Source organism: Scyliorhinus torazame, chromosome 4, assembly GCF_047496885.1.
Source record: "Scyliorhinus torazame isolate Kashiwa2021f chromosome 4, sScyTor2.1, whole genome shotgun sequence".
NCBI classification, from domain to species: domain Eukaryota; kingdom Metazoa; phylum Chordata; class Chondrichthyes; order Carcharhiniformes; family Scyliorhinidae; genus Scyliorhinus; species Scyliorhinus torazame.
The window spans coordinates 14,554,106-14,574,144 of NC_092710.1; positions in this window are offsets into that span (position 1 = coordinate 14,554,106).

Sequence of the window (20,039 nt, forward strand, 5' to 3'; positions counted from 1 at the left end):
AGCTGTCTCTCTCTCTCTCGCTCTCTCCCCTCTCTCTCCCAGCTTTCTCTCTCTATCTCTCCCCTCTCTCTCTCTCCCAGCTGTCTCTCTCTCTCGCTCTCTCCCCTCTCTCTCCCAGCTGTCTCTCTCTATCTCTCCCCTCTCTCTCTCTCACAGCTGTCTCTCTCTCTCTCTCGCCCCTCTCTCTCTCTCTCCCAGCTTTCTCTCTCTATCTCTCCCCTCTCTCTCTCTCCCAGCTTTCTCTCTCTATCTCTCCCCTCTCTCTCTCTCCCAGCTGTCTCTCTCTCTCTCGCTCTCTCCCCTCTCTCTCCCAGCTTTCTCTCTCTATCTCTCCCCTCTCTCTCTCTCACAGCTGTCTCTCTCTCTCTCTCGCCCCTCTCTCTCTCTCTCCCAGCTTTCTCTCTCTATCTCTCCCCTCTCTCTCTCTCCCAGCTTTCTCTCTCTATCTCTCCCCTCTCTCTCTCTCCCAGCTGTCTCTCTCTCTCTCGCTCTCTCCCCTCTCTCTCCCAGCTTTCTCTCTCTATCTCTGCCCTCTCTCTCTCCCAGCTGTCCTGAGCTGGGACATAATAGCCGGTTTGCCCCCCCTCCCCTCCCCCCTCGCACCCCCCACCCGAGTGTGGGACAATTTTACCGAGTAGGACAAGAAGTTGGGGAGTGGGGTCGGGGGTGTGGGGGGTGGGGGGTGGGGGAGAGGGGTCGGGGGTGTGGGGCGGGGGGGGGAGAGGGGTCGGGGGTGTGGAGGGTCTCAATCTCACCGCTTTCAGCTGCTCCAAGCGATCTTTCATCCTCAGCCCTGTTCGAGCGCTGCCAATTTGCAAGTTTTCTTCGGAGTGACTGGCCCTCCTCCAGTGTCACCCGGCTGAGGATTTAGTTCCTGGATTGAATGTTGGATGTGGAACGTGGAATGGAGTTCGCGCTGGGCTGGACTGCAGAATCCCAATCTCTCCCTGTCTCTCTCTCTCTCTCTCTCTCTCTCGCTGTCCTCTCCGTCTTCGTCTCTATTCGCTGCGTCTCAATCTCGCTCCCTCTCTCTCCTGACACACTCTCTTCCGTGTCTTCCCCTCTGTCCACACAAGGACTGACTGACTCTCTCTCTCTCTCCCAGTTGCCCTCTCGCGCTCTCTCTCTCTCTCTCCCGGGACACTCACACTCCGCCTCTTAATCACAAGGACTGACTCTGTCCTCTCTCTCGCTCTCTAACTCCCTCCCCTTCTCTCCAAGTCTGCCTCTCTTTCACACAGTCTCCCTCTCCCAAACTTGTGTCTCCCTGTCTGTGTCTCTCATGCTCTCTGACTGTCTCTCTCTGCCTGTGTGTGTGTCGCTTTGTCTCTCTTTCCCAGTCTTTCTGTCCACCTTTGTCTCCCTCCCTCCCTGCGTCTCTCTCTCTGTCTGTTTCTCTCTGTCTCTCTGTCTGTTTCTCTCTCTCTCTCTGTATCTCTCTCTGTCTGTTTCTCTCTCGCTCTTTCTGTCTCTCTTTGTCCCTCTGTCTCTCTCTCTCTCCCTCTCTCTCTCTGTCTCCCCCTCTCGCTCTCTGTCTCTCGCTCCCTCTCTCTGTCTCCCTCTCGCTCTCTTTCTGTCTCTTTCTCTCTGTCTCTCTCTCTCTCTGTCTCTCTGTCTGTTTCTCTATCTCTCTCTGTCTGTCTGCCTCTCTCTCTCTGTCTCTCGCTCCCTCTGTCTCCCTCTCCCTCTCTTGCTGTCTCTCTCTCTCAGTCTACCTGTCTCTCTCTCTCTGTCTCTCTCTCTCTCTGGCTGTTTCTCTCTCTCTCTCTCTCTCTTTCTCTTACTTTCTCTCTGTCCCTCCCTCTCTCTCTCTCCCTGGCTCTCTCTCTCTCTGTCTGTTTCTCTCTCTCTCTGCCTGTTTCTCTCTCTCTCTCTGTCTGTTTCTCTCTCTGTCTCTCACTCTCTGTCTCTCACTCTCTGTCTCTCACTCTCTCTGTCTCTCTCTCTGTTTCTCCCGCCCCTCTGTCTCTCTCTCTGTCTCTCTCTCTCTCTCTCTGTTTCTCTCTCTGCCTCTCTCTGTCTCTCTCTCTGTCTGTGTGTGTGTGTCTCTCTCTCTGTCTCTGTCTCTCTCTCTGTCTCTGTCCCTCTCTCTCTCTGTCTGTCTCTGCCTCTGTCTCTTTCTCTCTCTCTCTGTCTCTCTCTCTTTGTCTCTCTCTGTCCCTCTCTCTGTCTCTGGCCTTCTCTCTCTGTCTGTCCCCCTCTCTCTGTCCCTTTCTGTGTGTGTGTCTCTCTCTCTCTGCCTCTGTCTCTCTCTCTGTATATCTTTCTGTCTCTCTCTCGCTCTCTCGCGGTCTTTTTCGTCCTCTCTCTGTCTCCGCGCGCCTCGGTCTGTTTCCCACTTGTTTTCTCTCTCTCTCTGTCTCTCTGCAGTCTCACCCTGAACTGAGGGCTGACTGACTGAATTCGCCCCAAATGAGAGACAGAGACACAAGCGGCCAAATGACTGTGGGACTGTCTGCTCGTTCACACGGTACACAGGGAAACTAACTCACTTCACAACACCTGTATTCAATAAAATCTGCAGGGAACAACAAACGGACAACACCTTGAATTGCTGTCTGGAAATGAAGGAGAGACATTGGTCAACACGATAATTACCTCGCTTTTCAAATGATGCAATTATTTTATACTCTACAGTTTAATTTATAGAATGATTGTGGAAATCTATTAATGTATCAGTGCAGCACTCTCTCAGTACTGACTCTCTGACAGTGCAGCACTCCCTCAGTACTGACCCTCTGACAGTGCAGTACACCCTCAGTACTGACCCTCTGACAGTGCGGCACTCCCTCAGTACTGACCCTCTGTCAGTGCAGCACTCCCTCAGTACTGACTCTCTGACTGTGCGGCACTCCCTCAGTACTGACCCTCTGACAGTGCGGGACTCCCTCAGTACTGACCCTCTGACAGTGTGGCACTCCCTCAGTACTGACCCTCTGACAGTGCGGCCCTCCCTCAGTACTGACCCTCCGACAGTGCGGCACTCCCTCAGTACTGACCCTCTGACAGTGCAGCACTCCCTCAGTACTGTCTCTCTGAAAGTGCAGCACTCCCTCAGTACTGACTCTCTGACAGTGCAGCACTCCTTCAGTACTGACCCTCTGACAGTGCAGCACTCCCTCAGTACTGACTCTCTGACAGTGCAGCACTCCCTCAGTACTGACCCTCTGACAGTGCAGCACTCCCTCAGTACTGACTCTCTGACAGTGCAGCAATCCCTCAGTACGGACCCTCTCACAGTGCAGCACTCCCTCAGTACGGACCCTCTCACAGTGCGACACTCTCTCAGTACTGACACTCTGATAGTGCAGCACTCCCTCAGTACTGACCCTCGAACAGTGCGGCACTCCCTCAGTACTGACCCTCTGACAGTGCAGCAATCCCTCAGTACTGACCCTCTGACAGTGCAGCACTCTCTCAGTACTGACCCCCTGACAGTGCGGCACTCCCTCAGTACTGACCCTCTGACAGTGCAACAATCCCTCAGTGCTGACCCTCTGACAGTGCGGCACTCCCTCAGTACTGACCCTCTGACAGTGCGGCACTCCCTCAATACTGACCCTCTGACAGTGCGGCGCTCCATCAGTACTGACTCTCTGACAGGGCGGCACTCCCTCAGTACTGACCCTCTGACAGTGCGGCACTCCCTCAGCACTGACCCTCTGACAGTACGGCACTCCCTCAGTACTGATCCTCTGACAGTGCAGCACTCCCTCAGTACTGACCCTCTGACAGTGCAGCACTACCTCAGCACTGACCCTCTGACAGTGCAGCACTCCTTCCATACTTACCCTCGGAGAGTGCAGCACTCCCTCAGTACTGATCCTCTGACAGTGCGGCACTCCCTCAGCACTGACCCTCTGACAGTACGGCACTCCCTCAGTACTGCCCCTCTGACAGTGCAGCGCTCTCTCAGTGCTGACCCTCTGACAGTGCAGCACTCCCTCAGTACTGACCCTCTGACAGTGCAGCACTCCCTCAGTACTGACCCTCTGACAGTGCTGCACTCCCTCAGTACTGGCCCCCTGACAGTGCAGCACTCCCTCAGTACTGACCCTCTGACAGTGCGGCACTCCATCAGTACTGACCCTCTGACAGTGCAGCACTCCCTCAGTACTGACCCTCTGACAGTGCAGCACTCCCTCAGTACTGACCCTCTGACAGTGCGGCACTCCCTCAGTACTGACCCTCTGACAGTGCAGCGCTCCCTCAGTACTGACCCTCTGACAGTGCAGCCCTCCCTCAGTACTGGCCCTCTGACAGTGCAGCACTCCCGCAGTACTGCCCCACTGACAGTGCAGCTCTCCCTCAGTACTGACCCTCTGACAGTGCAGCACTCCCTCAGTACTGACCCTCTGACAGTGCAGCACTCCCTCAGTACTGACACTCTGACAGTGCGGCACTCCCTCAGCACTGACCCTCTGACAGTGCAGCGCTCCCTCAGTACTGACCCTCTGACAGTGCAGCACTCCCTCAGTACTGACCCTCTGAAAGTGCAGCACTCCCTCAGTACTGACCCTCTGACAGTGCAGCACTCCCTCAGTACTTACCCTCTGACAGTGCAGCACTCCCTCAGTACTGACCCTCTGACAATGCAGCTCTCCCTCAGTACTGACCCTCCGACAGTGCAGCACTCCCTCAGTACTGACCCTCTGACAGTGCAGCACTCCCTCAGTACTGACCCTCTGACAGTGCAGCACTCCCTCAGTACTGACCCTCTGACAGTGCAGCACTCCCTCATACTAACCCTCCGACAGTGCAGCACTCCCTCAGTACTGACCCTCTGACAGTGCAGCACTCCCTCAGTACTGACCCTCTGACAGTGCGGCACTCCCTCTATACTGACCCTCTGACAGTGCGGTACTCCCTCAGTACTGACCCTCTGACAGTGCGGCACTCCCTCAGTACTGACTCTCTGACAGTGCGGCATTCCCTCAGTACTGACCTGCTGACACTGCGGCACTCGCTCAGTACTGACCCTCTGACAGTGCGGCACTCGCTCAGTACTGACCCTCTGACAGTGCGGCATTCCCTGAGTACTGACTCTCTGACAGTGCGGCACTCCCTCAGTACTGACCCTCTGACAGTGCAGCACTCCCTCAGTACTGACCCTCCGACAGTGCGGCACTCCCTCAGTACTGACCCTCTGACAGTGCAGCACTCCCTCAGTACTGTCTCTCTGAAAGTGCAGCACTCCCTCAGTACTGACTCTCTGACAGTGCAGCACTCCTTCAGTACTGACCCTCTGACAGTGCAGCACTCCCTCAGTACTGACTCTCTGACAGTGCAGCACTCCCTCAGTACTGACCCTCTGACAGTGCAGCACTCCCCTCAGTACTGACTCTCTGACAGTGCAGCAATCCCTCAGTACGGACCCTCTCACAGTGCAGCACTCCCTCAGTACGGACCCTCTCACAGTGCGACACTCTCTCAGTACTGACACTCTGATAGTGCAGCACTCCCTCAGTACTGACCCTCGAACAGTGCGGCACTCCCTCAGTACTGACCCTCTGACAGTGCAGCAATCCCTCAGTACTGACCCTCTGACAGTGCAGCACTCTCTCAGTACTGACCCCCTGACAGTGCGGCACTCCCTCAGTACTGACCCTCTGACAGTGCAACAATCCCTCAGTGCTGACCCTCTGACAGTGCGGCACTCCCTCAGTACTGACCCTCTGACAGTGCGGCACTCCCTCAGTACTGACCCTCTGACAGTGCGGCACTCCCTCAATACTGACCCTCTGACAGTGCGGCACTCCCTCAGTACTGACCCTCTGACAGTGCAGCACTCCCTCTGTACTGACCCTCCGACAGTGCAGCACTCCCTCAGTACTGACCCTCTGACAGTGCGGCACTCCCTCAGTACTGACCCTCTGACAGTGCAGCACACCCTCAGTACTGACCCTCTGACAGTGCGGCACTCCCTCAGTACTGACCCTCTGATAGTGCGGCACTCCCTCAGTACTGACCCTCTGACAGTGCGGCGCTCCATCAGTACTGACTCTCTGACAGGGCGGCACTCCCTCAGTACTGACCCTCTGACAGTGCGGCACTCCCCTCAGCACTGACCCTCTGACAGTACGGCACTCCCTCAGTACTGATCCTCTGACAGTGCAGCACTCCCTCAGTACTGACCCTCTGACAGTGCAGCACTACCTCAGCACTGACCCTCTGACAGTGCAGCACTCCCTCCATACTTACCCTCGGAGAGTGCAGCACTCCCTCAGTACTGATCCTCTGACAGTGCGGCACTCCCTCAGCACTGACCCTCTGACAGTACGGCACTCCCTCAGTACTGACCCTCTGACAGTGCCGCACTCCCTCAGTACTGACCCTCTGACAGTGCAGTACACCCTCAGTACTGACCCTCTGACAGTGCGGCACTCCCTCAGTACTGACCCTCTGACAGTGCGGCACTCCCTCAGTACTGACCCTCTGACAGTGCAGCACTCCCTCAGTACTGACCCTCTGAAAGTGCAGCACTCCCTCAGTACTGACCCTCTGACAGTGCAGCACTCCCTCAGTACTGACCCTCTGACAGTGCGGCACTCCCTCAGTACTGACCCTCTGACAGTGCAGCTCTCCCTCAGTACTGACCCTCTGACAGTGCGGCACTCCCTCAGTACTGACCCTCTGACAGTGCTGCACTCCCTCAGTACTGACCCTCTGACAGCGCAGCACTCCCTCAGTACTGACCCTCTGACTGTGCAGCACTCCCTCAGTACTGCCCCTCTGACAGTGCAGCGCTCTCTCAGTGCTGACCCTCTGACAGTGCAGCACTCCCTCAGTACTGACCCTCTGACAGTGCAGCACTCCCTCAGTACTGACCCTCTGACAGTGCTGCACTCCCTCAGTACTGGCCCCCTGACAGTGCAGCACTCCCTCAGTACTGACCCTCTGACAGTGCGGCACTCCATCAGTACTGACCCTCTGACAGTGCAGCACTCCCTCAGTACTGACCCTCTGACAGTGCAGCACTCCCTCAGTACTGACCCTCTGACAGTGCGGCACTCCCTCAGTACTGACCCTCTGACAGTGCAGCGCTCCCTCAGTACTGACCCTCTGACAGTGCAGCCCTCCCTCAGTACTGGCCCTCTGACAGTGCAGCACTCCCGCAGTACTGCCCCACTGACAGTGCAGCTCTCCCTCAGTACTGACCCTCTGACAGTGCAGCACTCCCTCAGTACTGACCCTCTGACAGTGCAGCACTCCCTCAGTACTGACACTCTGACAGTGCGGCACTCCCTCAGCACTGACCCTCTGACAGTGCAGCGCTCCCTCAGTACTGACCCTCTGACAGTGCAGCACTCCCTCAGCACTGACCCTCTGACAGTGCAGCACTCCCTCAGTACTGACCCTCTGACAGTGCAGCACTCCCTCAGTACTTACCCTCTGACAGTGCAGCACTCCCTCAGTACTGACCCTCTGACAATGCAGCTCTCCCTCAGTACTGACCCTCCGACAGTGCAGCACTCCCTCAGTACTGACCCTCTGACAGTGCAGCACTCCCTCAGTACTGACCCTCTGACAGTGCAGCACTCCCTCAGTACTGACCCTCTGACAGTGCAGCACTCCCTCATACTGACCCTCCAACAGTGCAGCACTCCCTCAGTACTGACCCTCTGACAGTGCAGCACTCCCTCAGTACTGACCCTCTGACAGTGCGGCACTCCCTCTATACTGACCCTCTGACAGTGCGGTACTCCCTCAGTACTGACCCTCTGACAGTGCGGCACTCCCTCAGTACTGACTCTCTGACAGTGCGGCATTCCCTCAGTACTGACCCGCTGACACTGCGGCACTCGCTCAGTACTGACCCTCTGACAGTGCGGCACTCGCTCAGTACTGACCCTCTGACAGTGCGGCATTCCCTGAGTACTGACTCTCTGACAGTGCGGCACTCCCTCAGTACTGACCCTCTGACAGTGCAGCACTCCCTCAGTACTGACTCTCTGACAGTGCAGCACTCCCTCAGTACTGACCCTCTGACAGTGCAGCACTCCCTCAGTACTGACCCTCTGACAGTGCAGCACTCCCTCAGTACTGACCCTCTGACAGTGCAGCACTCCCTCAGTACTGACCCTCTGACAGTGCAGCACTCCCTCATACTGACCCTCCGACAGTGCAGCACTCCCTCAGTACTGACCCTCTGACAGTGCAGCACTCCCTCAGTACTGACCCTCTGACAGTGCGGCACTCCCTCTATACTGACCCTCTGACAGTGCGGTACTCCCTCAGTACTGACCCTCTGACAGTGCTGCACTCCCTCAGTACTGACTCTCTGACAGTGCGGCATTCCCTCAGTACTGACCCGCTGACACTGCGGCACTCGCTCAGTACTGACCCTCTGACAGTGCGGCACTCCCTCAGTACTGACCCTCTGACAGTGCGGCATTCCCTGAGTACTGACTCTCTGACAGTGCGGCACTCCCTCAGTACTGACCCTCTGACAGTGCAGCACTCCCTCAGTACTGACCCTCTGACAGTGCGGCATTCCCTGAGTACTGACTCTCTGACAGTGCGGCACTCCCTCAGTACTGACCCTCTGACAGTGCAGCACTCCCTCAGTACTGACCCTCTGACAGTGCAGCTCTCCCTCGGTACTGACCCTCTGACAGTGCAGCACTCCCTCAGTACTGACCCTCTGACAGTGCGGCGCTCCCTCGGTACTGACCCTCTGACAGTGCAGCACTCCCTCAGTATTGACCCTCTGACAGTGCAGCACTCCCTCAGTACTGACCCTCTGACAGTGCAGCACCCTCAGTACTGACCCTCTGACAGTGCAGCACTCCCTCGGTACTGACCCTCTGACAGTGCAGCACGCCCTCAGTACTGACCCTCTGACAGTGCAGCACTCCCTCAGTACTGATCCTCCGACAGTGCAGCACTCCCTCAGTACTGACCCTCTGACACTGCAGCACTCCCTCAGTACTGACCCTCTGACAGTGCAGCACTCTCTCAGTACTGACCCTCTGACAGTGCAGCAATCCCTCAGTACTGACCCTCTAACAGTGCAGCACTCCTTCAGTACTGACCCTCCGACAGTGCAGCACTCCCTCAGTACTGACCCTCTGACAGTGCAGCACTCCCTCAGTACTGACCCTCTGACAGTGCAGCACTCCCTCAGTACTGACCATCTGACAGTGCAGCACTACCTCAGTACTGACCCTCTGACAATGCAACTCTCCCTCAGTACTGACCCTCCGACAGTGCAGCATTCCCTCACTACTGACCCTCCGACAGTGCAGCACTCCCTCAGTACTGACCCTCTGACAGTGCAGCACTCCCTCAGTACTGACCCTCTGACAGTGCGGCGCTCCCTCAGCACTGACCCTCTGACAGTGCGGCACTCCCTGAGTACTGACTCTCTGACAGTGCGGCACTCCCTCAGTACTGACCCTCTGACAGTGCAGCACTCACTCAGTACTGACCCTCTGACAGTGCAGCACTCCCTCAGTACTGACCCTCTGACAGTGCAGCACTCCCTCAGTACTGACCCTCTGACAGTGTGGCACTCCCTCAGTACTGACCCTCTGACAGTGCGGCACTCCCTCAGTACTGACCCTCTGACAGTGCGGCACTCCCTCAGTACTGACTCTCTGACAGTGTGGCACTCCCTCAGTACTGACCCTCTGACAGTGCGGCATTCCCTCAGTACTGACCCTCTGACAGTGCGGCACTCCCTCAGTACTGACCCTCGAACAGCGCAGCACTCCCTCAGTACTGACGTACTGACAGTGCAGCATTCCTCAGTGCTGATCCTCTGACAGTGCAGCACTCCCTCAGTACTGACCCTCTGACAGTGCGGGACTCCCTCAGTACTGACCCTCTGACAGTGTGGCACTCCCTCAGTACTGACCCTCTGACAGTGCGGCCCTTCCTCAGTACTGACCCTCTGACAGTGCGGCCCTTCCTCAGTACTGACCCTCCGACAGTGCGGCCCTCCCTCAGTACTGACCCTCCGACAGTGCGGCACTCCCTCAGTACTGACCCTCTGACAGTGCAGCACTCCCTCAGTACTGTCTCTCTGAAAGTGCAGCACTCCCTCAGTACTGACTCTCTGACAGTGCAGCACTCCTTCAGTACTGACCCTCTGACAGTGCAGCACTCCCTCAGTACTGACTCTCTGACAGTGCAGCACTCCCTCAGTACTGACCCTCTGACAGTGCAGCACTCCCTCAGTACTGACTCTCTGACAGTGCAGCAATCCCTCAGTACGGACCCTCTCACAGTGCAGCACTCCCTCAGTACGGACCCTCTCACAGTGCGACACTCTCTCAGTACTGACACTCTGATAGTGCAGCACTCCCTCAGTACTGACCCTCGAACAGTGCGGCACTCCCTCAGTACTGACCCTCTGACAGTGCAGCAATCCCTCAGTACTGACCCTCTGACAGTGCAGCACTCTCTCAGTACTGACCCCCTGACAGTGCGGCACTCCCTCAGTACTGACCCTCTGACAGTGCAACAATCCCTCAGTGCTGGCCCTCTGACAGTGCGGCACTCCCTCAGTACTGACCCTCTGACAGTGCGGCACTCCCTCAGTACTGACCCTCTGACAGTGCGGCACTCCCTCAATACTGACCCTCTGACAGTGCGGCACTCCCTCAGTACTGACCCTCTGACAGTGCAGCACTCCCTCTGTACTGACCCTCCGACAGTGCAGCACTCCCTCAGTACTGACCCTCTGACAGTGCGGCACTCCCTCAGTACTGACCCTCTGACAGTGCAGCACACCCTCAGTACTGACCCTCTGACAGTGCGGCACTCCCTCAGTACTGACCCTCTGATAGTGCGGCACTCCCTCAGTACTGACCCTCTGACAGTGCGGCGCTCCATCAGTACTGACTCTCTGACAGGGCGGCACTCCCTCAGTACTGACCCTCTGACAGTGCGGCACTCCCTCAGCACTGACCCTCTGACAGTACGGCACTCCCTCAGTACTGATCCTCTGACAGTGCAGCACTCCCTCAGTACTGACCCTCTGACAGTGCAGCACTACCTCAGCACTGACCCTCTGACAGTGCAGCACTCCCTCCATACTTACCCTCGGAGAGTGCAGCACTCCCTCAGTACTGATCCTCTGACAGTGCGGCACTCCCTCAGCACTGACCCTCTGACAGTACGGCACTCCCTCAGTACTGACCCTCTGACAGTGCCGCACTCCCTCAGTACTGACCCTCTGACAGTGCAGTACACCCTCAGTACTGACCCTCTGACAGTGCGGCACTCCCTCAGTACTGACCCTCTGACAGTGCGGCACTCCCTCAGTACTGACCCTCTGACAGTGCAGCACTCCCTCAGTACTGACCCTCTGAAAGTGCAGCACTCCCTCAGTACTGACCCTCTGACAGTGCAGCACTCCCTCAGTACTGACCCTCTGACAGTGCGGCACTCCCTCAGTACTGACCCTCTGACAGTGCAGCTCTCCCTCAGTACTGACCCTCTGACAGTGCGGCACTCCCTCAGTACTGACCCTCTGACAGTGCTGCACTCCCTCAGTACTGACCCTCTGACAGCGCAGCACTCCCTCAGTACTGACCCTCTGACTGTGCAGCACTCCCTCAGTACTGCCCCTCTGACAGTGCAGCGCTCTCTCAGTGCTGACCCTCTGACAGTGCAGCACTCCCTCAGTACTGACCCTCTGACAGTGCAGCACTCCCTCAGTACTGACCCTCTGACAGTGCTGCACTCCCTCAGTACTGGCCCCCTGACAGTGCAGCACTCCCTCAGTACTGACCCTCTGACAGTGCGGCACTCCATCAGTACTGACCCTCTGACAGTGCAGCACTCCCTCAGTACTGACCCTCTGACAGTGCAGCACTCCCTCAGTACTGACCCTCTGACAGTGCAGCACTCCCTCAGTACTGACCCTCTGACAGTGCAGCGCTCCCTCAGTACTGACCCTCTGACAGTGCAGCCCTCCCTCAGTACTGGCCCTCTGACAGTGCAGCACTCCCGCAGTACTGCCCCACTGACAGTGCAGCTCTCCCTCAGTACTGACCCTCTGACAGTGCAGCACTCCCTCAGTACTGACCCTCTGACAGTGCAGCACTCCCTCAGTACTGACACTCTGACAGTGCGGCACTCCCTCAGCACTGACCCTCTGACAGTGCAGCGCTCCCTCAGTACTGACCCTCTGACAGTGCAGCACTCCCTCAGTACTGACCCTCTGACAGTGCAGCACTCCCTCAGTACTGACCCTCTGACAGTGCAGCACTCCCTCAGTACTTACCCTCTGACAGTGCAGCACTCCCTCAGTACTGACCCTCTGACAATGCAGCTCTCCCTCAGTACTGACCCTCCGACAGTGCAGCACTCCCTCAGTACAGACCCTCTGACAGTGCAGCACTCCCTCAGTACTGACCCTCTGACAGTGCAGCACTCCCTCAGTACTGACCCTCTGACAGTGCAGCACTCCCTCATACTGACCCTCCGACAGTGCAGCACTCCCTCAGTACTGACCATCTGACAGTGCAGCACTCCCTCAGTACTGACCCTCTGACAGTGCGGCACTCCCTCTATACTGACCCTCTGACAGTGCGGTACTCCCTCAGTACTGACCCTCTGACAGTGCGGCACTCCCTCAGTACTGACTCTCTGACAGTGCGGCATTCCCTCAGTACTGACCCGCTGACACTGCGGCACTCGCTCAGTACTGACCCTCTGACAGTGCGGCACTCGCTCAGTACTGACCCTCTGACAGTGCGGCATTCCCTGAGTACTGACTCTCTGACAGTGCGGCACTCCCTCAGTACTGACCCTCTGACAGTGCAGCACTCCCTCAGTACTGACCCTCTGACAGTGCAGCACTCCCTCAGTACTGACCCTCTGACAGTGCAGCACTCCCTCAGTACTGACCCTCTGACAGTGCAGCACTCCCTCAGTACTGACCCTCTGACAGTGCAGCACTCCCTCAGTACTGACCCTCTGACAGTGCAGCACTCCCTCATACTGACCCTCCGACAGTGCAGCACTCCCTCAGTACTGACCCTCTGACAGTGCAGCACTCCCTCAGTACTGACCCTCTGACAGTGCGGCACTCCCTCTATACTGACCCTCTGACAGTGCGGTACTCCCTCAGTACTGACCCTCTGACAGTGCTGCACTCCCTCAGTACTGACTCTCTGACAGTGCGGCATTCCCTCAGTACTGACCCGCTGACACTGCGGCACTCGCTCAGTACTGACCCTCTGACAGTGCGGCACTCCCTCAGTACTGACCCTCTGACAGTGCGGCATTCCCTGAGTACTGACTCTCTGACAGTGCGGCACTCCCTCAGTACTGACCCTCTGACAGTGCAGCACTCCCTCAGTACTGACCCTCTGACAGTGCGGCATTCCCTGAGTACTGACTCTCTGACAGTGCGGCACTCCCTCAGTACTGACCCTCTGACAGTGCAGCACTCCCTCAGTACTGACCCTCTGACAGTGCAGCTCTCCCTCGGTACTGACCCTCTGACAGTGCAGCACTCCCTCAGTACTGACCCTCTGACAGTGCGGCGCTCCCTCGGTACTGACCCTCTGACAGTGCAGCACTCCCTCAGTATTGACCCTCTGACAGTGCAGCACTCCCTCAGTACTGACCCTCTGACAGTGCAGCACCCTCAGTACTGACCCTCTGACAGTGCAGCACTCCCTCGGTACTGACCCTCTGACAGTGCAGCACGCCCTCAGTACTGACCCTCTGACAGTGCAGCACTCCCTCAGTACTGATCCTCCGACAGTGCAGCACTCCCTCAGTACTGACCCTCTGACACTGCAGCACTCCCTCAGTACTGACCCTCTGACAGTGCAGCACTCCCTCAGTACTGACCATCTGACAGTGCAGCACTACCTCAGTACTGACCCTCTGACAATGCAGCTCTCCCTCAGTACTGACCCTCCGACAGTGCAGCATTCCCTCAGTACTGACCCTCCGACAGTGCAGCACTCCCTCAGTACTGACCCTCTGACAGTGCAGCACTCCCTCAGTACTGACCCTCTGACAGTGCGGCGCTCCCTCAGCACTGACCCTCTGACAGTGCGGCACTCCCTGAGTACTGACTCTCTGACAGTGCGGCACTCCCTCAGTACTGACCCTCTGACAGTGCAGCACTCACTCAGTACTGACCCTCTGACAGTGCAGCACTCCCTCAGTACTGACCCTCTGACAGTGCAGCACTCCCTCAGTACTGACCCTCTGACAGTGTGGCACTCCCTCAGTACTGACCCTCTGACAGTGCGGCACTCCCTCAGTACTGACCCTCTGACAGTGCGGCACTCCCTCAGTACTGACTCTCTGACAGTGTGGCACTCCCTCAGTACTGACCCTCTGACAGTGCGGCATTCCCTCAGTACTGACCCTCTGACAGTGCGGCACTCCCTCAGTACTGACCCTCGAACAGTGCAGCACTCCCTCAGTACTGACGTACTGACAGTGCAGCATTCCTCAGTGCTGATCCTCTGACAGTGCAGCACTCCCTCAGTACTGACCCTCTGACAGTGCGGCACTCCCTCAGTACTGACCCTCTGACAGTGCGGCACCCCCTCAGTGCTGACCCTCTGACAGTGCGGCACTCCCTCAGTACTGACCCTCTGACAGTGCAGCACTCCCTCAGTACTGACCCTCTGACAGTGCAGCACTCCCTCAGTACTGACCCTCTGACAGTGTGGCACTCCCTCAGTACTGACCCTCTGACAGTGCAGCGCTCCCTCACTACTGACCCTCTGACAGTGCGGCACTCCCTCAGTACTGACCCTCTGACAGTGCAGCGCTCCCTCACTACTGACCCTCTGACAGTGCGGCACTCCCTCACTACTGACCCTCTGACAGTGCAGCACTCCCTCAGTACTGACCCTCTGACAGTGCAGCACCCTCAGTACTGACCCTATGACAGTGCAGCACTCCCTCAGTACTGACCCTCTGACAGTGCAGCACTCCCTCAGTACTGACCCTCTGACAGTGCGGCACTCCCTCAGTACTGACTCTCTGACAGTGCGGCACTCCCTCAGTACTGACCCTCTGACAGTGCAACACTCCCTCAGCACTGACCCTGTGACAGTGCGGCACTCCCTCAGTACTGACCCTCTGACAGTGCAACACTCCCTCAGCACTGACCCTCTGACAGTGCAGCACTCCCTCAGTACTGACCCTCTGACAGTGCAGCACTCCCTCAGTACTGACCCTCCGACACTGCAGCACTCCTTCAGTACTGACACTCCGACAGTGCAGCATTCCCTCAGTACTGACCCTCTGACAGTGCATCACTCCCTCAGTAATGACCCTCTGACAGTGCAGCTCTCCCTCAGTACTGACTCTCCGACAGTGCAGCACTCCCTCAGTACTGACCCTCTGACAGTGCAGCACTCCCTCAGTACGGACCCTCCGACAGTGCGGCACTCCCTCAGTACTGACCCTCTGACAGTGCGGCACTCCCTCAATACTGACCCTCTGACAGTGCGGCACTCCCTCAGTCCTGACCCTCTGACTGTGCAGCACTCCCTCAGTACTGACCCTCTGACAGTGCAGCACTCCCTCAGTACTGACCCTCTGACAGTGCCGCACTCCCTCAGTACTGACCCTCTGACAGTGCAGCACTCCCTCTGTACTGACCCTCCGACAGTGCAGCACTCCCTCAGTACTGACCCTCTGACAGTGCGGCACTCCCTCAGTACTGACCCTCTGACAGTGCAGCACTCCCTCAGTACTGACCCTCTGACAGTGCGGCACTCCCTCAGTACTGACACTCTGACAGTGCAGCACTCCCTCAGTACTGACCCTCGAACAGTGCGGCACTCCCTCAGTACTGACCCTCTGACAGTGCAGCAATCCCTCAGTACTGACCCTCTGACAGTGCAGCACTCTCTCAGTACTGACCCCCTGACAGTGCGGCACTCCCTCAGTACTGACCCTCTGACAGTGCAGCAATCCCTCAGTGCTGACCCTCTGACAGTGCGGCACTCCCTCAGTACTGACCCTCTGACAGTGCGGCATTCCCTCAGTACTGACCCTCTGACAGTGCGGCACTCCCTCAATACTGACCCTCTGACAGTGCGGCACTCCCTCAGTCCTGACCCTCTGACAGTGCAGCACTCCCTCAGTACTGACCCTCTGACAGTGCGGCACTCCCTCAGTACTGACCCTCTGATAGTGCGGCACTCCCTCAGTACTGACCCTCTGACAGTGCGGCGCTCCATCAGTACTGACTCTCTGACAGGGCGGCACTCCTTCAGTACTGACCCTCTGACAGTGCGGCACTCCCTCAGCACTGACCCTCTGACAGTACGGCACTCCATCAGTACTGATCCTCTGACAGTGCAGCACTCCCTCAGTACTGACCCTCTGACAGTGCAGCACTCCCTCCATACTTACCCTCGGAGAGTGCAGCACTCCCTCAGTACTGACCCTCTGATAGTGCAGCACTCCCTCCATACTTACCCTCGGAGAGTGCAGCACTCCCTCAGTACTGATCCTCTGACAGTGCGGCACTCCCTCAGTACTGACACTCTGACAGTGCGGCACTCCCTCAGTACTGACCCTCTGACAGTGCGGCACTCCCTCAGTACTGACCCTCTGACAGTGCAGCACTCCCTCAGCACTGACCCTCTGACAGTGCAGCGCTCCCTCAGTACTGACCCTCTGACAGTGCAGCACTCCCTCAGTACTGACCCTCTGACAGTGCAGCACTCCCTCAGTACTGACCCTCTGACAGTGCAGCACTCCCTCAGTACTGACCCTCTGACAGTGCAGCACTCCCTCAGTACTGACCCTCTGACAGTGCAGCACTCCCTCAGTATTTACCCTCTGACAGTGCAGCACTCCCTCAGTACTGACCCTCTGACAATGCAGCTCTCCCTCAGTACTGACCCTCCGACAGTGCAGCACTCCCTCAGTACTGACCCTCTGACAGTGCAGCACTCCCTCAGTACTGACCCTCTGACAGTGCAGCACTCCCTCAGTACTGACCCTCTGACAGTGCAGCACTCCCTCATACTGACCCTCCGACAGTGCAGCACTCCCTCAGTACTGACCCTCTGACAGTGCAGCACTCCCTCAGTACTGACCCTCTGACAGTCCGGCACTCCCTCTATACTGACCCTCTGACAGTGCGGTACTCCCTCAGTACTGACCCTCTGACAGTGCGGCACTCCCTCAGTACTGACTCTCTGACAGTGCGGCATTCTCTCAGTACTGACCAGCTGACACTGCGGCACTCGCTCAGTACTGACCCTCTGACAGTGCGGCACTCCCTCAGTACTGACCCTCTGACAGTGCGGCATTCCCTGAGTACTGACTCTCTGACAGTGCGGCACTCCCTCAGTACTGAACCTCTGACAGTGCAGCACTCCCTCAGTGCTGACCCTCTGACAGTGCAGCACTCCCTCAGTACTGACCCTCTGACAGTGCAGCACTCCCTCAGTACTGACCCTCTGACAGTGCAGCACTCCATCAGTACTGACCCTCTGACAGTGCAGCACTCCCTCAGTACTGACCCTCTGACAGTGCAGCACTCCCTCATACTGACCCTCCGACAGTGCAGCACTCCCTCAGTACTGACCCTCTGACAGTGCAGCACTCCCTCAGTACTGACCCTCTGACAGTGCGGCACTCCCTCTATACTGACCCTCTGACAGTGCGGTACTCCCTCAGTACTGACCCTCTGACAGTGCTGCACTCCTTCAGTACTGACTCTCTGACAGTGCGGCATTCCCTCAGTACTGACCCGCTGACACTGCGGCACTCGCTCAGTACTGACCCTCTGACAGTGCGGCACTCCCTCAGTACTGACCCTCGGACAGTGCGGCATTCCCTGAGTACTGACTCTCTGACAGTGCGGCACTCCCTCAGTACTGACCCTCTGACAGTGCAGCACTCCCTCAGTACTGACCCTCTGACAGTGCAGCACTCCCTCAGTACTGACCCTCTGACAGTGCGGCACTCCCTCTATACTGACCCTCTGACAGTGCGGTACTCCCTCAGTACTGACCCTCTGACAGTGCGGCACTCCCTCAGTACTGACTCTCTGACAGTGCGGCATTCCCTCAGTACTGACCAGCTGACACTGCGGCACGCGCTCAGTACTGACCCTCTGACAGTGCGGCACTCCCTCAGTACTGACCCTCTGACAGTGCGGCATTCCCTGAGTACTGACTCTCTGACAGTGCGGCACTCCCTCAGTACTGAACCTCTGACAGTGCAGCACTCCCTCAGTACTGACCCTCTGACAGTGCAGCACTCCCTCAGTACTGACCCTCTGACAGTGCAGCACCCTCAGTACTGACCCTCTGACAGTGCAGCACTCCCTCAGTACTGACCCTCTGACAGTGCAGCACTCCCTCAGTACTGACCCTCTGACAGTGCAGCACTCCCTCATACTGACCCTCCGACAGTGCAGCACTCCCTCAGTACTGACCCTCTGACAGTGCAGCACTCCCTCAGTACTGACCCTCTGACAGTGCGGCACTCCCTCTATACTGACCCTCTGACAGTGCGGTACTCCCTCAGTACTGACCCTCTGACAGTGCTGCACTCCTTCAGTACTGACTCTCTGACAGTGCGGCATTCCCTCAGTACTGACCCGCTGACACTGCGGCACTCGCTCAGTACTGACCCTCTGACAGTGCGGCACTCCCTCAGTACTGACCCTCTGACAGTGCGGCATTCCCTGAGTACTGACTCTCTGACAGTGCGGCACTCCCTCAGTACTGACCCTCTGACAGTGCAGCACTCCCTCAGTACTGACCCTCTGACAGTGCAGCACTCCCTCAGTACTGACCCTCTGACAGTGCAGCACTCCCTCAGTACTGACCCTCGGACAGTGCATCACTCCCTCAGTAATAACCCTCTGACAGTGCAGCTCTCCCTCAGTACTGACTCTCCGACAGTGCAGCACTCCCTCAGTACTGACCCTCTGACAGTGCGGCATTCCCTGAGTACTGACTCTCTGACAGTGCGGCACTCCCTCAGTACTGACCCTCTGACAGTGCAGCACTCCCTCAGTACTGACTCTGACAGTGCAGCACTCCCTCAGTACTGACCCTCTGACAGTGCAACGCTCCCTCGGTACTGACCCTCTGACAGTGCAGCACTCCCTCAGTACTGACCCTCTGACAGTGCGGCGCTCCCTCGGTACTGACCCTCTGACAGTGCAGCACTCCCTCAGTATTGACCCTCTGACAGTGCAGCACTCCCTCAGTACTGACCCTCTGACAGTGCAGCACCCTCAGTACTGACCCTCTGACAGTGCAGCACTCCCTCGGTACTGACCCTCTGACAGTGCAGTACGCCCTCAGTACTGACCCTCTGACAGTGCAGCACTCCCTCAGTACTGATCCTCCGACAGTGCAGCACTCCCTCAGTACTGACCCTCTGACACTGCAGCACTCCCTCAGTACTGACCCTCTGACAGTGCAGCACTCTCTCAGTACTGACCCTCTGACAGTGCAGCAATCCCTCAGTACTGACCCTCTGACAGTGCAGCACTCCTTCAGTACTGACCCTCCGACAGTGCAGCACTCCCTCAGTACTGACCCTCTGACAGTGCAGCACTCCCTCAGTACTGACCCTCTGACAGTGCAGCACTCCCTCAGTACTGACCATCTGACAGTGCAGCACTACCTCAGTACTGACCCTCTGACAATGCAGCTCTCCCTCAGTACTGACCCTCCGACAGTGCAGCACTCCCTCAGTACTGACCCTCCGACAGTGCAGCACTCCCTCAGTACTGACCCTCTGACAGTGCAGCACTCCCTCAGTACTGACCCTCTGACAGTGCGGCGCTCCCTCAGCACTGACCCTCTGACAGTGCGGCACTCCCTGAGTACTGACTCTCTGACAGTGCGGCACTCCCTCAGTACTTACCATCTGACAGTGCAGCACTCCCTCAGTACTGACCCTCTGACAGTGTGGCACTCCCTCAGTACTGACCCTCTGACAGTGCGGCACTCCCTCAGTACTGACCCTCTGACAGTGCGGCACTCCCTCAGTACTGACTCTCTGACAGTGTGGCACTCCCTCAGTACTGACCCTCTGACAGTGCGGCACTCCCTCAGTACTGA